Below are 23,438 nucleotides of genomic sequence, written 5' to 3'. Positions count from 1 at the left end.
AAAATATCGAAAGCAGCAGGAGGGACGTCCCACTGCAAACTAAACTGCTATCACACACAGTGGGAAGTGTGAAAAATGGGGAGGAGAAAGCCATATGGACAAAAGCAATCAACTAATGTAGGATCAAAGATTTTTTTCTTTTTCAAATGGCAAAACTAGGAACAACAGAAACGTCACACAAAAATGTAACTATAGTTAAAAAAAACTTCATTGTATCATGACCTTAAAAAAACAAAAAAACCAAACCAGACCATATATAGGGCAATTGCATTCAAAATATGTGTCTCTTTTCCTATCCAAAGCACTGTTGGGTTACCAAATACATAACCTAGCGTTTTGTCCATGAAATACAACATATAGTATCTTCAATCTTATGATGTGAAGGTTGATCCAACCAAAGCTACTCCTGTCTATAAATATTTCTGAATTCTGCTCTTATCAGAATTTTATAAACCAGAAGTGGGGAATCCCTGATGAAAAACCATTGGGGGGCACATTTCAGTAGCAGATTCAAAAGTGGGTGAGGCCAGACCTACACAGAATCACACCCATGTATACACAATCAAATGTGTATTTACCATGTGCTCAGAAGCATATATTTAATTCTTAGAAGTTCCACTCAAGTTTCACCTTCCATTTTCTCTATAGACTTCTTCTTCTTCTTCTCTTACAATGTGATGATGCGAAGGAACTCTCCAGCACTACTGTATTTTTCCTGACTGAGCAAAAAGCAGAATACAAAGAATGTCAACTGTCCAACAAGTCATTCAAAACCTCAAATTTCAAAATGCAATTGAATCCCCCCCCCCCTCCAAAAATTGCATGTATGCAATTCCAAAAGGCATGGAGTCACTAATATCAATAGAACATACTTGGAATCAAGTATTTATAGGACTGTAGCAACAGTCTTTGCAAAATATCAAGAGGATTTGAGTTAATTTAAAGGTTAATTGGTTTGTGCTGCAAGCTACCGAAATGGCCTTTATCTTCACTTAATGAACAGAATCTGTGGTGTCCAATTGCCTATTACCAGAACCGAAGAAATGCATAACCACAGAAGAGGGCAAGATTTGTGCAAAAATTGCATATGCTGATTTATATGTACAGGTGCAAATTTAGAATTAATTATTATCATTTAAATACAAATACATCTCACTGTAGGGGGAAGACCAGGTGCCCTATGTGTTTGCTCATTCGAGGTAGTAACTGTTGATGGGTAACTTCAAGGCCCCTGCTGTCCTTTCTTGTAAGTTCTTTCTCTTTAGTGGCCCTTCTTCGATAATGAGGACACATAGCTATCTTAACAGAACCCCACTGTTTCAGGAAGACTTCCATGCAATGTTGTGCTAGCTATTAATTGAGGGGGTGAATAAATTGGATAAAATACTCTGAGCAACTGACAGGTCTTATTCTTCATACCTAAGGTAGCCACATGTTCCACTTACTTTGGTTTTCTTGCGAATTCCTTCGTGTAAACAAACTTTGTGTCCTTTTGCTGTATGCTTCAAAAGACCTGCAATTACAATTTTATAGCTCAGTGTTACAAGATGATGGTATCTCAAGAGAAGGTGACAGTAAGTTAACAGATAGGTCCCCAAGGGCGACTGGCCCAGACCTACAGACTCCCTTCTCCAAACAGAAAAGCAGGCACAATTAGCAACTTTCAAAATGATAAATTTCTTTGTTTCAGCAACCCAGCCTAATGCAATTGGATGGAATCCCTTTGCATCCACATTTTGTGCTAATTAACTCCTAGTGTTGGGACCGGTCAGGTAAGAGCTGCCAGCTCATTTAGAGGGCATTCCCTACAACGGCATGTAATAGGGATGAGTATAAAGAATTCAAAAATGAACCTATTATGAAAGGAATAAGCTTGAAATTAAAACACAAGACTTTTTAAATCAAAAGTTTGTTTCCTTTAGCAATGTCTGTTGATATTAACTAAATCCCAATAGCAAACAAAGCCATGTATTGTATACATTTGATTTAAAAAAATTGTACACCTATTTCCTAAGCAAGGATAACTGGAATGTTTGAATAACAATACTGTATAAGAAAGGTGGCTCAATTAGTGTGAGAAAGGTAATCTATGAAAATAGAGCCCATTATATGCTTTTGTTTTCCATATACTTATGGTTTAGACGCACAGTAATTTTGCAAGGGTTCACATAATTGAATGCTTCCCTATTAAGGGGAAAAATTATGCACACAGAAAACTAGAACTTCAAGGAGAAGTTTAGTCTAGAACTCTTCCTTCTTGACACACTACCTTTCTGTTTGCAAGGAATCTTTTGGTATGGTGGAACATTCACTGTAGCCCAGACATGGGTTTACCACTCTGTCTGCTGTTAATGAGAACCAGACCTTACAACCTTGACTGGTAGCAATTCAGGCTAAAAATAATTCTATGTAAATAGAATACAGGGAAGAGTTTGCTCTTCCAGAGTCCTTTGATGACATTCCAGTTGGGAGCTCTAAAATACGATTTGCCATCCCTTTTAACATTTTTTTAAAGGATGTTCTATTCATCTCCTTTCCCGCAAGGTGCTAATTTTATTTGAATAAACTTAAAATGCATACACGCCCTATTTTAAGGAGTAACAATAGCCCTATTCACCTGAATACAGGTGGGCTTAAAGTGGGGAAGGAGCACACAGACAAGCCCGACACTGAATTTCCTGGCACATGCTAGCTCTGCTTCAGATCTTCTCATCTTGAGAGGTAAGATTTGAATTCTAAACCCTTTCAGGTAAGTACAATTAGAATCCCAATTGCAGGCCCAGGTTCTTTATTATGAGGAGGATGCTGAACATATTCAGATTAATCAGCTCACAATCTCCCTTCATGCTTCCCATCTCAACTTGGGAAGGAATGGAGTTAGGCCAGCATATTCAGTGATACTGGGGGTGGGGTTTGCATGTAATTATTATTATTATTATTATTATTATTATTATTATTAATGCCCTGCCTATTCTGGGCGGCTCCCAACAGAATATTAAAAGCACAATAAACATCAAACATTAAAAACTTCCCTAAACAGGGCTGCCTTCAGATGTCTTCTAAAAGTCAGATAGTTGTTTGAATGAATGAATGAATCTTTATTTGCATCAGCCATAGCAATAAAACAACAATACAATATACAAAGTATGGAAATAAAAAGTCAATTATATAAAATACATTTTAGGGTTTTGAATCAGTAGTCAAATAGTGGATCTTATTCTGATTGCCCCAGCTAAAAACCTTGCAACCTTTGCTGTCACCTGCTCATCTTGATCTGCCAAGAGAAAGGACACAGTGGCAGTGGTTGGGCAACCCGGAATGGACAATAAAATAGGGGTGATAATCTCATTCCTCAAGTCTTTATAAAGAGTGCAAGCCAGAAGGACATGCGCCACCGATTCGGTACTGCCATCTCCACAGGGGAATAAGCGTTTTTCGTGTGGAATCTGTTGGAATCATCCCTCAAGTACAGCCGAGGGCAGTACATTCAATCTTGCGAGAGTAAAAGTGCCTCTATGTTTTAGGATTGCTAGGTTATGCAGATAGGGTGCCAGAGAGTCGAAATGGGAAGGTGGAAAATAGTCATACCATGGGCAAAATTTCCTTATTGTGGCCACGTTGTTCTGATGCTCGATATTATTTAGGCGCTGACAAATTAAACTGTTTGCTTTACCAAAACCCAAAGTGAGTAGCTGTGGTGATAAACCACAAGAGTGAAGTTTTTGATAGACAATTTTAGTCCAGGTGCTCTTGTGACAATTTTGCAGCACTAGGGATATTACACTGGGGGGATTTGAGTTTAGGCAAAGCCAATAGTTAAGTGTCCTACGCCAGATCCGTAATTCTACCGATGGACGATTAGTCTCTAGGCGCAATGATGCGTTTGAGACACAGGGTGGTACAGAGAAAAGTTGCCTTAAGAACTTTGATTAGACAGCTTCCATTGATCCAAGGTGAGTACCTGTCCAAATCTGAGCCCCATATAATAACTGTGCTAGGGGTTTAGCTTGGAATCAGATAGTTGTTTAGTTTCTTGACATCTTATGGGGAGGGCATTCCACAGAGCAGGTGCCACCACCAAGGAGGCCCTCTGCCTGGTTTCCTGTAACCTCACTTCTCACAGTGAGGGAACCACCAGAAGGCCCTCGGAGCTGGACCTCAGTGTCTGGGCTGAACGATGGGGGTGGAGACGCTCCTTCAGGTATACTGCACCTGCCCTCTCTGCACATTTGGCAAAACACCAGAACAGGGCTAATGTCAAGTCAGCTTCAACGTAAAACATGAATTGCATTCAGACATCACATTTCTGATCCTTCTACCCATGATCCTTCAACCCATTTCCTCCTTTCTTCGTGTACATGGAGAAGTTTGGGGTTTGATCAAACCATAATATCCTGTTACATCCATACTGGCAAGCTATGGTTTGAATAAGCCCTTCAGACTAAGATTGTAAACTACAGTTGAGTGTGGTCTTGCAGCCCTGGCTTGGAAGACTCATCATCTTCTCCTCCAATACTTGCACATGGTGGGAAGAGCACCATGCCAGGAGATAATAAGTCATAATGCACTGGCAAAGCTACTTATCTTGTTTGCACACCACTTATGTCAACCCCATCCAAGAAGGATCTGTTGTGTTCCTTTGCAGTATGCTACAGCAGGAAGTCTAGCTGAAGTAATGAGATGCCATTTGGCTGAAAAGCCAGACAAACATCAAGAAGGTTGGCAGCATGTGCCCAATTTACATTAAAGATTTTATTTTATTTTTTAAACCCAGAGAGAGCAGACCACCTTGTTTAGAAATTGGCCGAATGGCAACTCTAATTCTCCTTGATCACACTTTTTTTTGCCTTTACTTAGTAACATAATGCTCTGTTTAGCAAATGTATCTATATAGAAGAGGTAGCGCATATGAAACAGAAAAATGTTCTACTGAATGCTTAAGTCACATTTTGACGAAGTAGTCACACTGAGGGAGTGAAAGTGAGCTGAAATTCTGTTTCAGAACAAGTCTTGCCAATTCAGCATTGCACCACCACGTTCTCTCCAAAATGAAATTAGAGAACCCTAAAGTGAGATTGGTAGCTCTTGGTCGTAAAGATATCATGCTTGGCCCATCTTACATTTGCAAAACAGCGAGAAATAAGCACAATTCAGTTTAAGTGGCACAGAATGTGGCAAGTAATAAATGCTACTTCAAATGAACACTGATCAGAGCGGCATTGGTAATGGCAACGTTTGTGATTTTTTTCAGTTTTATGTTTACAGAATTTCCACTGCAAGTAAGGATGAATGGACTCATCGGCCTGGTTTGCTAGAAACAAACTAACAAGGAGCTATTGGGTTGTTGTTGTTATTTTTATTGTGTATTTTGTGGTTTTATATCTTGATTTTATTTTGTGAACCACCCTGAGACCCCCAAGTATAGGGCAGTAGAAGAAGAAGAAGAAGAAGAAAAAGAAGAAGAAGAAGAAGAAGAAGAAGAAGAAGAAGAAGAAGAATGAACAGTGTACTGGTGTACGGTGCTGACAGTTCTCACTGTAGTCTTTTCCTTCTTCTTCTGCACCTCAATGAGACAAGCCAGAGTTCAGCTCGTGGTGTGTGAAGCCAGGTTCATCATTTGCTTCTTTCCAAATAAAATACAAGGTTTGTCCTTGGGTTGATTGGAGGAAAGAAACCATGATCTCAGGTTCAGACATCATGATAAGCCAGCTGCTGGCTTGATTCCTGGCAGTACAGCATGAGCACTGGAAGACCGCCACAAGAACTTTTCAGCACCATAAACCAGCATGCTGCTCATTCACAGTAAACCATGGTTTGTTTTTAACTGTTGTTTAATGCAACACACGAACCAGGAAATTCAGCTAAGAAGAGAAAGAAATGGAGAAACTGAGAAAATGGGTTGGATCCCCAGTGCAGATCCCCAGAATCTTCCTCGAGGAACGGCGAAGACAGTTTCTTCTGTTTCCATTTGTTCTTCACCCTCTAGAGGCAGGAGGCAGTTTCTTTATTTACACTGTGTTGGAGCTGGACCACAATTTTAAAAATTACAATAAAGGAAAGCATTTTTTGCCATCTAGAGAAAGGATGTTACTTTCATAAACTGTTTCATTTGTCAGTTATATGTTGGTACTCAACTTTCTGGTGTGCTTCTGTAGAAAGGAGCAGCAAAAGAAGTGATCAATGGAATAATGTAGGCAGCAATGATGAGTGAGGGATAAAGAGCAAATTCCATTTTGAATAATTTCACAATGCTCTTTTCTTGCTAGAGGACAGTCATAGCAGAAACCCCAAATCACTAGAGTAGAAGTTTGGGAATCCATCATTCCTAATTAAAATTCCACACAAAATAATGTTGATGCACCTAGGTGGCCAGATTTTAAAAAGAGACATGCAAACCAAAAACTGAAGCAAAATGTATTTGTTCAGCATTTTGAATGAAAAATGGAAATCAAAAGTGGGAGACTGGCAATTCACAAACTCCGGTCATTGGGAACCTGAAAATCTGGAGCCAAATGTGTACAGACAGGATCTCATATGAATTCCTGTACACCAGGCTTCTCTCAAAGAATCTTGGGAACTGTAGATGAGTGAGGATGCTGAGAATGAGAAATTATTGGTTCCCTTCAAAATGTTTCAGTTCCCAAGGTTCCTGGGGAGGGGGGGTGACTATTAAAACTGGTTTAAGTCTACATCCTTAAGGCATACAATCCCCCTTTATTCTCTTCACTCTAAGAAGAAGTCAAATGAAGCTGAAATTCATAGCATTTGCAGTTCTGTTAGTGGCCTGTTTGTGATATTATAGCCTTACGAATGCTTTCCTGAAAACCAATGATACAAAAATTCCCTTTTTCAGTTTGGAAGTCAAAAATTATACTGGATTTTTATATAACACAATACACTATATTCTCTGTATTCTGCAGTTGTTAAAACTATGCAGAACTTACAGTCCTGCTGTAACTAAGGCAAAAATGCATCCACTTGAAGTTACAAGCTATGAAGTTATGAAAGCTGCCGACTCCTGTGAGTCTATTCTATATTTGAACTTGAACTCTTGACTCATTCTTAGCCCTTCTTCATCCACCCGAGTGACGATGACACCACTACCAGCACACAGAAGTCCTGACTTTGTAGATCTTGGTGATTTTCCAAATGACAAACTTGCACAAAAAGATGCATCTCAAAATGGTTAGTGTTCGGTCATATAATATTAAATATTGAAGCCATGTATCTCCAAGTGAACATCTGCAAAGTATTTTCAATGGCCAGAATAAATTCTTATATGTTTCTGAGCCAATTAGCTATTTAGAAAAGCCAAAAGGGCCCCAGAAAGTTTTTGTAATAGTGATTTAAACAAACACACACAAGGATGCATGCATACACACCAGGATTGTGGTTGGATATGAGAGAAAGAAATGAAGGGAACAGTGAGACTCTACACCAGGGGTCAGCAACCTTTTTCAGCCGTGGGCCAGTCCACCGGCCCTCAGACCATGTGGTTGGCTGGACTATATGGGGGGGGGGGAATGAACGAATTCCTATGCCCCACAAATAACCCAGAGATGCATTTTAAATAAAAGCACACATTCTACTCATGTCAAAACACCAGGCAGGCCCCACAAATAACCCAGAGATGCATTTTAAATAAAAGGGCACATTCTACTCATGTAAAAACACGCTGATTCCCAGACCGTCCACGGGCCGGATTGAGAAGGCGATTGGGCCGCATCCAGCCAATGGGCCTTAGGTTGCCTACCCCTGCTCTACACCCTGAATCAGGAAATAATCTGTCCGTGGAAATGTCTCACTTCTGGATTTTCTTGCACGTCAGCAAGAAGCTGTTTGGTTTTTAAAAGCTGTTGCTGATGAACTGTTGTTAGTCAAGGTTTGGGGTCTGGGTCTTTTTTTCAACTAATTGTTTCTAAATATTTACAGACTGCAGTTTCATAAAAATATAGTAAAATACAAAATGACAATAAAAATGTCGACAAAAAAAATCAGTAAATAAATGAGGAAGGCCAATTTTGGCTGCAAGAGTGGTCTGTAAAATATGCCATACATAAAATAACCAAATAACACATTCAGGACCTACATTTAGGATCATTTTACACACACACACACACACACACACACTGATAGTATCCTCAGATAGCTTCAGTACCGCAAAACAAACAAACCTGAAACAGTAACACCTCCCTGATTGACAAAGCAATAGAAACTTCAGAGAGAAGTTTCACTGCATTGACTCGTGTGAAGAATATATCCTCTACATGGACTGCTGCTTCATTTTGAAACTGCAAAAGTACTGTAGGGCGCACACAGAAATGTCGGCTGAAAATATTTGGAGAAGGACAGGGCAGCGTCAAGCTGTCCTTGAAGCACACGTGTGCACACAAGACAAGAGACGGGTGAAGGCTGGGTGCATTGTCAAAGCTGTTTTCTTAACCTCTGCAACTCAGGTCTCAGATATGCTTGCCTCCACCCTCACCCCTCCAACGTCTCCCAGTGTGCTGTGCAGTGTCAGCCAAAACACCCAAAAGCCTGAGTAAAAACAGCTCTCTGTTGAAGGAGGGAGCGGGGTGGGGCAGAGAATCTGGCTTCTATGCAATTTTTTTTTGTCACATTCCAACAAAGCCAGTGACAACAGTTAGCATGCGCAGCCAAGGAAACGTAATCTGAACCGTTGCTTATCAATTAAGATCTAAACCCCGAGTCCTGGATCCTTCGAAAGCTGTTATCTAGCTGTTCGGTGGCTTTGGGGAGACCAGTTGATGCCCTCCGTCTGGATCCTGACAGACAACAATGCAAGCTATCGCGCCATATGGTCTTAATTAGTTGTCTAAACAAAAGCGTATGTACGACATTGTTACGAGGGGCAGGCTCGCCTCTCAGGGTGCAATCCGCCTACAGTAAGGTCAATGAACATTTCGTCACTGAGTTTAATGGAAGGTGGATCACACCCTCAGTATTCTGGCCAGTACTCCTTTTATTCCTGGCCAGAATCATAAGATGAGACAATGTCAAGTTTTTTTTCTTGTGTTGGGCTAAATAAAGGGATTAGCTGCTAACCGGATGACAGGTTTGCTAATTTAGTTTCATCTCACCTTCATTGATGCTCTTCTACAGGGGAGAAATAATAAAAATAATATTATTATTATTTATACCCTGCCCATCTGGCTGGGTTTCCCCAGCCACTCTGGGTGGCTCCCAACAGAATAGTAAAAACACGATAACACATCAAACATTAAAAATTTCCCTAAACAGGGCTGCCTTCAGATGTCTTCCAAAAGTCAGATAGTTGTTTATTTCCTTGACATCTGATGGGAGGGCGTTCCATAGGGCAGGCACCACTACCGAGAAGGCCCTTGGCCTTAAATAAATAACACTTCCGTGTGATCACTAAAATCAAGCTAGCCAAGATCTAGTTCTCTTACCACTCAAATAACCCATTATTGTTGGATGGGTATGAGGGTAGCTTTGCTACAGGGGATGGGATCAGATCATCTGCAGGTAGCATAGCTGTTTGCCATGTTTCTTTCCTAAAGGTGAAGGGGGGAATTGTGAAATTATAGGTAGTTGCTGTAGCAGAGGGGAACTTACTGGTGGCCTTTATTCCAAATTAGATAGATAGATGATAGATAGATGATAGATGAGATAGATAGATAGATAGATAGATAGATAGATAGATAGATGATAGATGATAGATGAGATAGATACATGAATAAGTCCTTGCTCAGCCATAAAAAATGTAAAATAAAAAGGTAATTTGAAAGACAGGTTTCATAATGTTGGGAAGCATTTATCAGTTGTCACCACTAGTGAAATGTTTCTAGGGAATGGCCCCACAGTGTGGAGTGAAGGCACATGAGGTGAAGGCACCTTGCTAAAGCTAAGCAGGTCTGGGTCTGTTTAGTCCTCGGATGGGTGGCGACTTGGGAATCATATGTATGGTGCCTTGGGAAGAAAGGTAGAATATAAATGTAAGAAAATGTTCAAGACCCAGCCTATGTTTCATCATTGCATTTTTGTGATTGTTTGTTTTTTAAACTGTCTTTCATGTTGTATTTTAAATTGCTCCAACCCATACTGGGTCAACAACAACAACAACAACAACAACAACAACAACAACAACAACAACATAATAATAATAATAATACAGAACTGCAAACTGCAGTTGAGTCAGCTGTGAGAGTTTTGGCACCCTACTCTTAGAAAATGTGGCTACCCACACATCCCAGCAAAAATAAAACAAATATGGGGAGTGTTGTTAACACACAACAATACTTTGTACCCACTTCAATTCCTCACATGAAAAATGCACCTTCTGGAACGTTGCTTATCACTTACTGAAGCAATTTGAAGAGAAGAGTGAATTATAGCACTTGAGGCTCCTTACACATACGAGAGAGAGGAACAAAATTAATGGTATATTAAATATTTGCTTAGAAATGGAACCAATGTAATTTCCCCTCTCATTTTCACAGTACGTTTTGGAGTTCTCACATAGATAAATGGCTGCTGGAAGAAATCCCACGGCATAGAATCAATCTTCATTCTTAGGCTTTCTTTGGGTTGGTTGCTCTGATAGGAGCGGCAGCAAGATAAATGTTCCACTAAAACATTCTTGCCATAGGAACAATGTAGCACAAGCAATATCAAGTCCGTCAGCAGTAGTGAACTCGCCTTCCTGAACAGCCTGAGACGAGACAGTTCAGAGGAAGGAAAAATTCATTTCGACAGAGCAGTAGCTCTCTTCATATTTTCTTATAACTGCCATGTGAAATTAAGCTGTTACGGTGAGCAGGGGTGCAAAAGGGGTTTCTGGCTCCAGTACACTACATGTATATCGGGCACTGTGCCCCATCCACAATAAAGGAAACAATTTTGCATAAAATCTATACATGTGAAATTGGTGGGTACAAATTTGTAAGTAATTTCTAGGCCAATTACCCCTGGGGGAATCTTAAAAGGCTTATAGTATTTATTAAGGAAAATAGTGTAATTATAATTAATGCAAAATAAGAATGGTTATGAATGTAATGGGGGACGCGGGTGGCGCTGTGGGTAAAACCTCAGCGCCTAGGGCTTGCCGATTGCATGGTCGGTGGTTCAAATCCCCGCGATGGGGTGAGCTCCCGTCTTTCGGTCCCAGCTCCTGCCCATCTAGCAGTTCGAAAGCACCCCTAAGTGCAAGTAGATAAATAGGTACCGCTTTATAGCGGGAAGGTAAACAGCGTTTCTGTGTGCTGCACTGGTGCTGGCTCGCCAGAGCAGCTTCGTCACGCTAGCCATGTGACCCAGAAGTGTCTCCGGACAGCGCTGGCCCCCGGCCTCTTAATTGAGATGGGTGCACAACCCTAGAGTCGGACACGACTGGCCCGTACGGGCAGGGGTACCTTTACCTTTACCTTATGAATGTAATATTGTTTATCAGTGTGTAAAAGGGAAAGGTGAAAGTTTCAGCTCTAGACGAATCCTAATTATTAAGTCACATGAAGTTTGCTCATTGTCAGTTGAGTCTTAGTGGTTCACAGTTAGACTGGTCAGTTTGTGTTCCAGGAAGGAGGATTCAAAAGGTCAAGTTTTGATAGGCTATTTAATGAATATTCTAGTGACTTTTATTAGTCCATGGCTATAGGCCACTGGGCTGGCAGATATGGAGATAATTGAAAGTCATTGTTTAGAAGGGTTCTGAGAAACTGCATATAACGGCAGTCATAGCATTGTCAGTGTGGTCTGTTGGTTAGCAGAGACAGCAGAAAAACAAACTAAGAGGAAGCTGAAGAAGACCTCAACCGTGCAACAAACCTTTCATTAATTGTAAACCAGTTCAGTTACTGCCTTTCACCAGTTGTTCTTAAGCTGGCAATAGGACATTCAGCAAAAGGCCGGCAGTGATCCTTCAGAAGGGTGCATGGAAAAAACCTAAAATTTACAATCACCAAGGCCCATGCTTAGATAAATTCAGAATTAAATTGTTGAAAGCAAGCACTGTATTCAGTGCTTATGTAAAGCCTGTGTCGTTTATATCTCATAATAACTTTAGCAATGTCACCAAACAGGTCAAACAGGTATTCTTCCCCACTCACCTTGGGGGGGGGGAGTGCAAAAGATTTGAGCCTTTAACATGGTTATACCCATTTAAGCCACCCATGAGAGACCTGCTATTTTTTTCCTCATGGGTACAAAAGCAATTAATTGACCCCTTTTCCCAAGATATTGCCACGGGCAACAGCTCTCTAAATTGCATTTCCCTAAAAGAAAAAGTCCAGTACGGATAGCAATATTGTACATGTACACCAGCCCTTAGGACAGTCAATAGTGGATGGTAGCAGTTTGCTAATCTCCTGGCAGATGAGTCTCTGCTGCTTATTGAGAGGGAGAACAAGAGAGGCAAGGAAGCAGGAAGTTCAGCATTGTGCAAACGCACCAGTGGCATTAATATGATGTTCCTGCCAGCGTGTTTACACTGCACCAACTTTCCTGGCTCACTGCTGGGAGGTCAGCCAAGAACTGCCACCCCACTGTCCTGTACTGGACAAACTTTGTGGCAATCTTTATAAATTGCAAATTTGTAAGCATTTTTGTTAAAGAGTCCCAGTAGGCCCTCGATTCAATATTAAAGATATGTGCCCTGTTTATAGGAAGATTTCACACTGATTCATCTCTGAGTCATTTGGTCTTATTTCTGTCAGAAATCCATGTTTATATTTTGTGTTTATTGCTTTGAAAAGCCCCAAACACGCTTCTTCTTTTCCATTTCTGAGAACAAATTTCAGCAACTATCAACGCACCAGGCACCCTCCTGCCTTTTATAACGGGTCGAAGCTGTAGAACCCTATGACTCATTGGTTTTAATGGAGTGCATGTTTCAACATTGTAATCCAAATCCATACAAGGTCCTCTGGATTAATGTCAGCAAAATAAATCTTCTTACAAAGATTTATGCCAAATGTTTGCTTTCACTCGATAGTCCCTCAGGCTTGTTGGCCTGTCAGATGTGTGACCCTAGAAATATAATTGAGCGTTAAAGGTCCCATGTCAATTCTGCTAGTACCATCTATAGGACAGAAACTGTCACCCTCAGCACATTCAGAATAGGGCATGGAGCCATACATTCCAGGTATGGAAGCTCATGCCTTTAGTCTTAAGTGCACAAACAGAAAACCTTTGATAAGGGCATTGCATCAAGAGATCGCTTTCTGGCAGACAGATTGTAGAGCAATGTTGCCAGACTAACAATCTGAGTCAGCACTGGCCTAATTGTTTCATTTGAGATCCAGTCATCATTGCTGCGTGGACACGGTTCAATAACGGAGGTGAATGGAGGGACATAAATGAATTTTCTTCAAAAAATCCTCTAACATTATGTGCAACAAACGGGAATGAGCTGTTCCTACCCAGTAACCCAGTTAAGAATATCTAGGTTCCTTATCATTAGTGAGTGAGCTTTGCTTATGGTTTCGCCAAACTTATGGTTTCGCCAAGTTGTTAAAAGCATCTTTTTACATTTATTTCCACTCTATGTTATTCTGCACCTGCCCTAAGTGTGTAACAGCACACTTGAAGGAAGGAGGAGTGAGGATTGGACTTCCGGAGGCGGCGCGTCCGGCAATGGCTGCCCTCTCCTAACCGGGAAGAGGGAGCTCCGCAGGAACGGGTCGTCCGCTACGGCGCAGCGGAGACCCACATCGGGAAACCACAGGTAGCGTAAGCCTGTGGCCGTGGGACTCGGCGGGCACCAGGAGCGCCCCCCGAAACGCAGAAGGGACCCCGTAAGAGGTCCCGGAACGTGGAAGGGTTAGCGCGGTGCTGTGAGTCAATCGCTCTTTCTGCGGAGTGAAGCCGCGTAGCTGCTGTCGGCGAGCGCTGTGCTCTTTTCCTGGAATCATTCGGCTTGAAACCAACAACTCGTGAGTAAGATAAGAAAATATAAGGTTTGGGACCAAAATTTTTGCTAATTCGGCTAAAAGCGAGAGACGTAACCAGGAAGTCCGTCTCTTGCCACTGCCTAAAATCTAAAGCAAAGGCTTTGATGTCTGGAGCCTTTGAAGAGGTGTCAAAAGACAATCAACTCCTACATCTATTTAAGCTACTTTAGGACTTAACTTTTTAAAGCTTTATTTTAATTCATGAACTGTGTGATACCTCCACTGTTGGATTTACAAATTGACAAAGAATCCCAGGCAGTCGGACTGCCTAGACACCAGAACTGTCAGATTGCAAGACTTTGATATTTTGTTGCTGGAGCCAGTATTAGCTGAGCCTAAATGGAACTGTTGCTTTGAACTGTTACATCCTGCACTTATTGAGACATTGTTATTTATTGAGACCAACTCTGCTAAATACAACTGCTGAAGGTTTTCAAGAAATTAAAGGTTGTTTGGACATTCTTTTTAAAGTATTGAAGTTTGGAAAATTTTAATAACTGATATTAATTAATTTGATTTCTTCCCTACAATACAAGTGGGCTCCCCCTAGAGGATTTTTGGATTTATAACTATACGTGACTTTCCTTTTGGTTTCCTTTCCTCCTATTTGGTTGTTTATCTTATGGGCTTGTGGATTCCCATGAGAACATACTCAGTTTGACCTTGACTCGTAGACAGAAGTGGAATGAGCGGCACTGGGAGACAAACAAGAGCGGGTAGAGGAAAAAAGCAAACAACTTTGAATTTACTTTCCCAGCCACGCAGATCATCTGTCCCTGATGTTTTGGAACTAGAAGAAAGTGAGCAACTGTTGGGTGAAGATATGGCAGCAGGTGGAACTGCTTCAGTATTAGACAAAATACTTGAAAAATTGGAAGGCCTAGATAAAAAGGTGGATGAACAAACGGCAAAGATTGACCAGACCAGAGACTCTGTTAACAAGTTAACTGAACAAGTTACTTCGAACGCTCAAGCAATTAGCAATTTATCTGAATCCACTGTAGAAAATCGGAAATTGGCAGAGGAAGCCATTCAGAAAACTGCAGTATTGGAGCAGGAGGTGAGACCACTTCATAAGCAGGTTGGGGAACAACAGGCCTACCTGTCTATGATTGAACTTCGGGCCAGGGAAAATAACCTAAAATTGAGGTTTATACCAGAACTTGAACATGAACAAGGGAACTTAACTGAGTTTTTAACAAAAGAATTTTCCAAGTGGTGGCCTTGGAGGAGGAAAAGGACTTTAAAATTGTGACTGCTTTCAGGCTTGGGAAATTTACAAGGAAGGACAAGCCCAGAGACTGTTTGATTACCCTGAGATCCAAGGAGGAAAGGGACAAAATACTAGGCCTACATTACGGAAAGTCACTTGAAATTTTGGACAAAAGAGCAGAGATTTACAAGGACATTCCTAAACAACTTTTGGATCTTAGATCCACCTACCTTGAATTAGTCAAGCTGTTGAGGAGCAACTTGATTATCTTTAGGTGGGAATTTCCACAAGGACTATCTTTTACGTTCAGGGGGAAGAAGGTGAAAATTAAAACAGCTGAAGACAGAGATAAATTTTTGAATACTTACGGAGAGGACCTTCAGAAAGGGATTGAAAGACCCTCAGGGGCTGGACCACAGCTTGTACCCACACCTACACCTTTGTGGTCTGTAGACCAGGATGAAAAGATACCACCACCAGAACAATAACAGATTTGACCAGGATGTCTCTGCAACTTCTGAGTTGGAACATAAATGGCGCCAACATCCCGGAGAAAAGGAGGATATTTCATATTTTGAAAAAAGAACAATTGGACGTTATTTGCTTGCAAGAAACACATGTGACTAGGCTACATAGAAAAGTGTTAATAAATAAAAGATTAGGCCAAGAATTTATCTCATCGGATCGAGTAAAGAAAAGAGGTGTGGTGATATATGCAAAAGAGAGCCTGTCACCAAAATTTTTATTTAAAGATGAACAAGGACGAATTTTGGCAATTGAGATCCAGACCCAAGGAGAAAAGTTTTTGTTATTAGGAATTTATGCACCAAATGAGGGAAAATCGGAATTCTACAAGAAGCTGCACGAGATTATGCTGGACTATCTGGACTATGATAACATCATTATGATGGGAGATATGAATGGAGTGGTATCAACCAATATGGACAAGTCACATAGCCAAAACGTGACAAAAGACGGCAGACTACCGAAAACATTCTTTGAAATGACTGACAATATGGACTTGATTGACATTTGGAGAACAAAGAACCCTCTAGGAAGAGAAGGAACATTCTTTTCTGAAGCCCAACTGACATGGACAAGAATCGACCAAATTTGGATAACCAGAGGCCTGGCACCCAAGATAAAAAAGTGGAAATCTGCCCAAAGACTTGCTCCGACCATAATGCGGTGAAGATGGATATGAGATTAACTCCAACCGGCTCCTTTAGATGGAGAATGAATGACAATTTGTTTAGAGATCAGGACATTATTAAAAAGGCCCAAAAAGCTTTGAAGGACTATTTTGAGATAAACCTGAACACTACGGTGGAAAAAAGAACTGTCTGGGACGCAAGTAAGGCGGTCATGAGGGGGTTTCTGATACAACAGAATACTATTAAGAAAAAAGTACAGAACGATAAGAAAGATAAGATTTTGGAGAAAATTAAAGAAGGTGAGAAGAAGTTAAGATCGAGACCGAAATCAAAGGAGATATTAAGAGAAATCAAACATTATCAAGCACAATATTCAAAACTGATAAACCAGGAAGTGGAATGGAAAGTTAAGTTAATGAAACAAAGATCCTTTGAATTGGCAAATAAATGTGGAAAGCTGCTAGCATGGCAGCTGAAAAAGAGACAAAAGCTGAACACAGTAACAAATTTAGAAATTGAGGGAAGAAATATTCAGAACCCAGTGGAAATCAGAAAGTGCTTCCAGAGATATTTCAAACAACTATATACTCAAGGGCCGCAAAATGAATCAGAGATAGAACAGTTTCTAAAGAAGAACGGTTTACCAATGTTGTCTCTGCGGAATAGAACAATCCTGAATTATAAAATAACACAATTAGAGATTGAGGAGGCCATTCAGAACATGCAACTGGGCAAGTCTCCAGGGCCAGATGGGCTTACCTCCAAATATTATAAGACATTGAAAGACTATTTGATACATCCATTAATGGAGGTTTGCAATGAAATTATGGAGGGGAAGAAGGCACCTGAGTCGTGGAAAGAAGCTTTCATCACATTGATACCCAAACTAGAAACTGAAAAGACACAACTTAAGAATTACCGCCCCATCTCCCTCCTAAATGTGGATTACAAAATATTTGCAGACATTTTAGCAAGCAGACTTAAAAAAGTTTTAAATGAAGTAATTCACAAGGACCAGGCAGGCTTTCTCCCAGGTAGACATTTGTTTGCAAACACAAGGAACATTATTGATATTTTGGAACTCCTGCAAACAAACATTAATACAAAAGCAGTCTTGATATTTATAGACGCGGAGAAGGCCTTTGACAATATCTCCTGGAAGTTTATGAAGAAAAATTTGGAAGGAATGGGAGTGGGGCGGGGGTTTTACAATGGGATAGAGGCAATTTATTCAGAGCAAAAGGCAAAACTGATAGTTAACAATGTGGTGACAGAAGAGTTTAGAATTGAAAAAGGAACATGACAAGGTTGCCCTATATCCCCTTTGTTATTTATATCGGTCCTAGAAGTGCTCTTGAATATGATCAGAGGAGACCGGTTGGTGGAAGGTATCCAGGTTGGAGCGAAACAATATAAACTGAAAGCATTTGCAGATGACCTAGTTTTGACCCTACAGGAGCCAGAGCCTAGTACTAAAAGGGTATTGCAACTGATTTATGAGTTTGGTCGATTCTTTAGAATCAGAAAGGTTTCAGAAAGAGACAGAATTAAATGTGGTTAAAAAAGTAAGATACCTAGGGGTAAACATAACAGCGAAGAACAGGAATTTATTTAAAGACAATTATGAAAAATGTTGGTCTGAAATTAAAAGGGATCTAGATGTTTGGTCAAGATTGAAACTTTCCTTGACAGGACGTATTGCTGCTATTAAGATGAATGTATTGCCAAAAATGTTGTTTTTGTTTCAAACTTTGCAAATTGTGGACAAAATGGAGTGTTTTGGGAGGTGGCAGAGAGATATTTCAAAATTTGTCTGGCAGGGCAAAAAGCCCAGAATTAAGTTTAAGATATTAACTGATGCTAAAGAAAGAGGGGGCTTTGCCCTGCCAGACCTAAAGTTGTATTATGAATCAGCAGCTTTCTGCTGGTTGAAAGACTGGCTACTTCTTGAGAACACTGATGTTTTAGATTTGGAAGGATTCAACAAAGCGTTTGGTTGGCATGCATATCTGTGGTATGACAAGGCTAAAATACATAAGACTTTCAAGAACCATGTTGTCAGAAAAGCAGTATTTAATGTCTGGTTGAAATATAAAGACTTATTGGAAAACAAGACCCCAAGGTGGTTATCACCAATGGAGGCTAAGGCCCTGAAAAAACTCAATATGGAGGCCAAATGGCCGAAATATTGGGAAATAATAGAAAAAGATGGAGATAACTGGAGGTTGCAGAGTATGGAGAAAATAAAAGATAAAGTGCCAGATTGGCTGCATTATGCTCAGATTAAAGAAGTTTTTAAGTTGGACAAAAAAATAGGATTCCAGGTGGAAAAATCAAAGTTAGAAACAGAACTGTTAGAACCCAGCTCTAAGATACTTTCAAGAATGTATAACCTGCTGTTAAAATGGAATACACAGGATGAAACGGTTAAATCAGCTATGATAAAGTGGGCACAGGACATTGGCTATAACATCATGTTTGCTGACTGGGAAAAGTTATGGACCACCGGTATGAAGTTTACGGCATGTAATGCCTTGAAAGAAAACATTATGAAAATGATATACAGGTGGTGCATGACCCCAGTCAAGCTAGCAAAAATATATCACCTGTCAGACAATAAGTGTTGGAAATGTAAAGAAGCTGAAGGAACATTCTTTCACCTCTGGTGGACTTGCCCTAGAGTGAAGGTTTTCTGGGAAATGATTTATAATGAACTGAAAAAGGTATTTAAGTATACCTTCCTTAAGAAACCAGAGGCCTTTCTCTTAGGCATTGTTGGTCAGAGTGTGCAAAAGAAGGATCGAATCTTTTTTATGTATGCTACAACAGCAGCAAGGATAGGTAAAGGTGAAGGTACCCCTGCCCGTACGGGCCAGTCTTGACAGACTCTGGGGTTGTGCGCCCATCTCACTTAAGAGGCCAGGGGCCAGCGCTGTCCGGAGACACTTCCGGGTCACATGGCCAGCGTGACATCGCTGCTCTGGCCAGAGCCAGAGCCAGAGCCAGAGCCGCACACGGAAACGCCGTTTACCTTCCCGCTGGTAAGCGGTCCCTATTTATCTACTTGCACCCGAGGGTGCTTTCGAACTGCTAGGTTGGCAGGCGCTGGGACCGAACGACGGGAGCGCACCCCGCCGCAGGGATTCGAACCGCCGACCTTTCGATCGGTAAGCCCTAGGCGCTGAGGCTTTTACCCACAGCGCCACCTGCAAGGATACTCATCGCAAAAAGCTGGAAAACTCAAGAATTACCCACACTGGAAGAATGGCAGATGCAACTGATAGACTATATGGAACTGGCGGAGATGACTGGCAGAATCCGAGACCTGGGAGAAGAACTGGTGGAGGAAGACTGGAAGAAATTTAAGGACTATCTACAAAAATATTGTAAATTGTATGAATGTTAAGAAAGATGTAAGATTAGCAAAAACATGGCTTCAACAAACTAGTCATAAAGAATATAAATTTAAATTTAATTGGAAGACGAAAAGATAAATTTTGGATAAGTAACATTTTATGATTAAGTTTTAATAAGAGTATGTTAAATCCCAAAATTTGAGATATTAATATTGGAAAATTATATTATATGAATTAAACCAAGTTAATAATTTGCTGGTAAAATTTATGAGTTTAGAAAGCAGGAACAAGGGTTGTGAGGAAGTCCAAAGATGAGTATGAAATGTGGATATTGGAAAAGATTGTGTTATTATCTATGTATTTTTATTGTTAAACTAAAATTTAATAAACATTATAAAAAAAAAAAGGAGGAGTGAGGATTGGGAGATTGGGAGACACTGTTGAATTAAAAAAAAAAAATGCTACCACTACCAAGAGGTTAGCCATATTAGTTGGCTGCCACAAAAAGAGCAGCGAGGCTTGTGGTATCTTAAAGGCTAACAATTTGAGTGTGCCGTATGTTTTGGTGGGCCACAGTCCACTGCATCAGAAGCATGGTCTATCCTTAGTTAGGAGCAGGAGGGGAGGAGAAATTTGATTCCATTTGTGTATTTAAAGGCAATTCACACTTTCGGGGGGGGGGGATATGCAAACCAAAACCCATTCTTCAAAATTTGCACATTTCTGAATTTTGCAATTTGTACATCAGTTCTCTAGACAAGTAACATATACAGAAATGCATATACCTGGGCAAAGGGTGCATAAAGATACAACTATTAGTGAACAGTACACAAGGAATTTATTTATTTATTTATTTATTTAATGTGTGTGTGTGTGTGTGTGTGTGTGTGTGTAGTTTATTAAATTTATATTTATTTATTAAGGGACGCAGGTGGCGCTGTAGGTAAAACCTCAGTGCCTAGGACTTGCTGATCGTAAGGTCAGCGGTTCGAATCCCCGCGGCGGGGTGAGCTCCCATCGTTCGGTCCCAGCTCCTGTCAACCTAGCAGTTCGAAAGCACCCCTAAGTACAAGTAGATAAATAGGTACCGCTTTATAGCGGGAAGGTAAACGGCGTTTCCGTGTGCGGCGCTGGTGCTGGCTCGCCAGATGCAGCTTCGTCATGCTGGCCACGTGACCCGGAAGTGTCTTCGGACAGCGCCGGCTCCCGGCCTCTTGAGCGAGATGAGCGCGCAACCCTAGAGCCGGTCACGACTGGCCCTGACGGGCAGGGGTACCTTTACCTTACCTTTATTTATTTATTTATTTGTTAAGTTTGCAGCATAAAAGCACAAAGCAACTTAATAACAAACAAAACAATGCACCTCACAAAGTTTAAAAGGCCATAGATTGTTTTGTCAAATATATGGAAGAAGAGGAATGTCTTTGCCTGCATCTAAAGACACGTAATGAAGGTGACAGGACAGTATTTCCTTTGCAAAAAAATGCATATAATAGGCAAATGGCATACAAAAAATGTGTATATTATGAGAAATTCACACTGAAATGCTTGTATGCTATTTTCTTGAATAAAAAAGTTGGCTTTACTTTGAGTTTCTGAGTCTTTGTTCTGACCTGCCTATGACCCAGCCCTGAAACACATCATCCCACAAAAGCCTGAATGTGATGTCCTTTTCTGAGAGCAGTTCTGCAAATGCAAGCCGTTTTTAAAATGAATTAGTTCTGGCCATTTAAATTGTAGCAGCTAAAGCCAATATACAGAGTCTCTATTGCAAATAGTTTTAATGTCACATATAAAAACTATAATTAAATAGTAAATAGATTTATAATTTAGAGTTAACCAGACTGGTTTCTCTTCAATGCAGAGTTTTTAAAAGCTTAGAGCCTTTAAATCTAGCAATCTTAATGCAGAACATCAGTTTTCAGGAACTGATAGGTAACACAATATTTTTCATATTTTCAGCAGAACAAAGACTGATGAGATCCTGCTCTGAAGCACTATTGTCTTTGCTTCATCACATGCCCTTAACTCTTATTGGCAAAGTTCTGTTTTTCTGGGCTTGCGATAAATTGACTATCTTTTCTCTCCTGTTCTGATAACATGATTTTTGATCTGAGAGAAACATTTGCTTTGATATTGTTGGACTAGCTGTTGGTTATAAAATAAAAATAACCAAAAGGCATATCTTTTTTGGAATGGTACTAGGATATTCACTGGAGAGACTTCTTTTATGGAATCTTCTGCATTGTTAAGGTTAGAGTCTTATCCCTCCTCTGAAATCAGTTCAGCAATAAAAAGTGATGATTAGCTGCTCTAACCTTTGTATTCTCCTTCTCCCTGATGAGAGCTATAGATGCCTTTTATTGGTTGATTTTTCTAACACCGCTTTGAAAGCACATTTGAGGCTACGATATTAACAAGGAGGCTCTCAAGCCAATCTCATAAATCATGTGTTGCTGAACACCTCTGTGTGTGTGTGTGTGTGTGAAACCATGATTTAAAATACAGTTCTCCTTCAACACCTCCCTCCCCAAATTATTCTATCAACATGACTGCCAAAACACACCTCTATTTTATAGTGATTCTACAATTATCACAGTGGAGGAGTTAAGAGTGTATTTTTTTCCAACAGCTATATGGTCACCATGGACCAATGGAAGAACAGTAATTATTTTAGTTGTTCTGATGTCACCGAGGGCCTATGCAGGGGACGCAAGGCAGATGAATGCTGAAAGAGACCAGAGATACCTTAGAACGTGTGGTGTAGTGGTTAAGAGCGATAGACTCGTAATCTGGTGAACCGGGTTCGCTTCCCCGCTCCTCCACATGCAGCTGCTGGGTAACCTTGGGCTAGTCACACTTCTTTGAAGTCTCTCAGCACCACTCACTTCACAGAGTGTTTGTTGTGGGGGGAGGAAGGGAAAGGAGGTTGTTAGCAGCTTTGAGACTCCTTTGGGTAGTGATAAAGTGGGATATCAAATTCAAACTCTTCTTCTTCTTCTTGTACCCTCCAAATGTTTTGGACTATGATTCCTATCGTCCATAACCATTTCTGCCTTAGGTTTGAAGATCTATGAACATTTGGTTAATGGAAATCTGCATATTTCTTACAAGCCCTGATGTCTTTCAGGTTACAATTTGCTTAGCCAGTTGCAGAGCCTTTTTGAGAAAAGCAGGTGGGGAGATTAAATTTACTGCTTTTTGTGATATTTCCTGGTTTCTCGTGACAATTGAGTTGTTTTATCATAGTTCTGTATTTTTCAATTTCTTGTAAAGTTTTTCACCCTAACATTTCATCACATTGAAATTCACAATCCAGTGTCTCACTCTTCAGCTTGTCGGAGGGAACAATCCAGCACCCCCATTTTTGGGCTTCTCCTGGTTATCCAGAGTAAATTTAGGTGAGGTGTGGTGGGCACATGGAGGGAGGAAATGGAGGAAAGCCCCATTATGTATCACCAGTGGGCAATCTGGAAGGATTTTTCATATTTTTGCCCCAAAGTGATCTTAAGAGCTTCACAGTAAATATCAGAGTAATACCCCCAAACCGGTTTGTCATTGTCTATTTTCAGTGTCTTCTAGTGACCTTTCTTTTGGAAACTCTTAAGATATTTATAAAAAGGCATTGGTGGAGGGAAAACATTTTCAGCTATTTTTGTGAAGATTGACCATTAATTTCGCTTATAATGAATGCAGTAGAAAATGTAGGGCCAATTACATGAGAGATGCATACATTAAATGAAGTATCCCCCTGGGGTCTTTTATAAGAAACAGAATATGTTCTCTT

At 40.5% G+C, this 23,438-nt stretch overlaps 2 long non-coding RNA genes across 2 annotated transcripts in view; both read right to left on the bottom strand.

The window, feature by feature from the left end:
- Positions 1–23,438, bottom strand: part of LOC307212810 — a 571,259-nt gene that overhangs the window by 471,265 nt on the left and 76,556 nt on the right. The window lies entirely within an intron of this gene.
- LOC307212749 overlaps positions 583–23,438 on the bottom strand; it is a 63,158-nt gene continuing 40,302 nt past the window's right edge. The window contains exons 2-3 of the long non-coding RNA XR_013837170.1: positions 1,446–1,513; positions 583–719 (exon numbers count right to left, since the gene is read on the bottom strand). This is a non-coding gene — a long non-coding RNA (uncharacterized lncRNA). The remainder of the gene's footprint in view (positions 720–1,445; positions 1,514–23,438) is intronic.

This window comes from Podarcis cretensis (assembly GCF_951804945.1).
Source record: "Podarcis cretensis genome assembly, chromosome: 3".
Classification (NCBI taxonomy): domain Eukaryota; kingdom Metazoa; phylum Chordata; class Lepidosauria; order Squamata; family Lacertidae; genus Podarcis; species Podarcis cretensis.
This window is presented reverse-complemented; position numbering and strand designations above follow the sequence as displayed.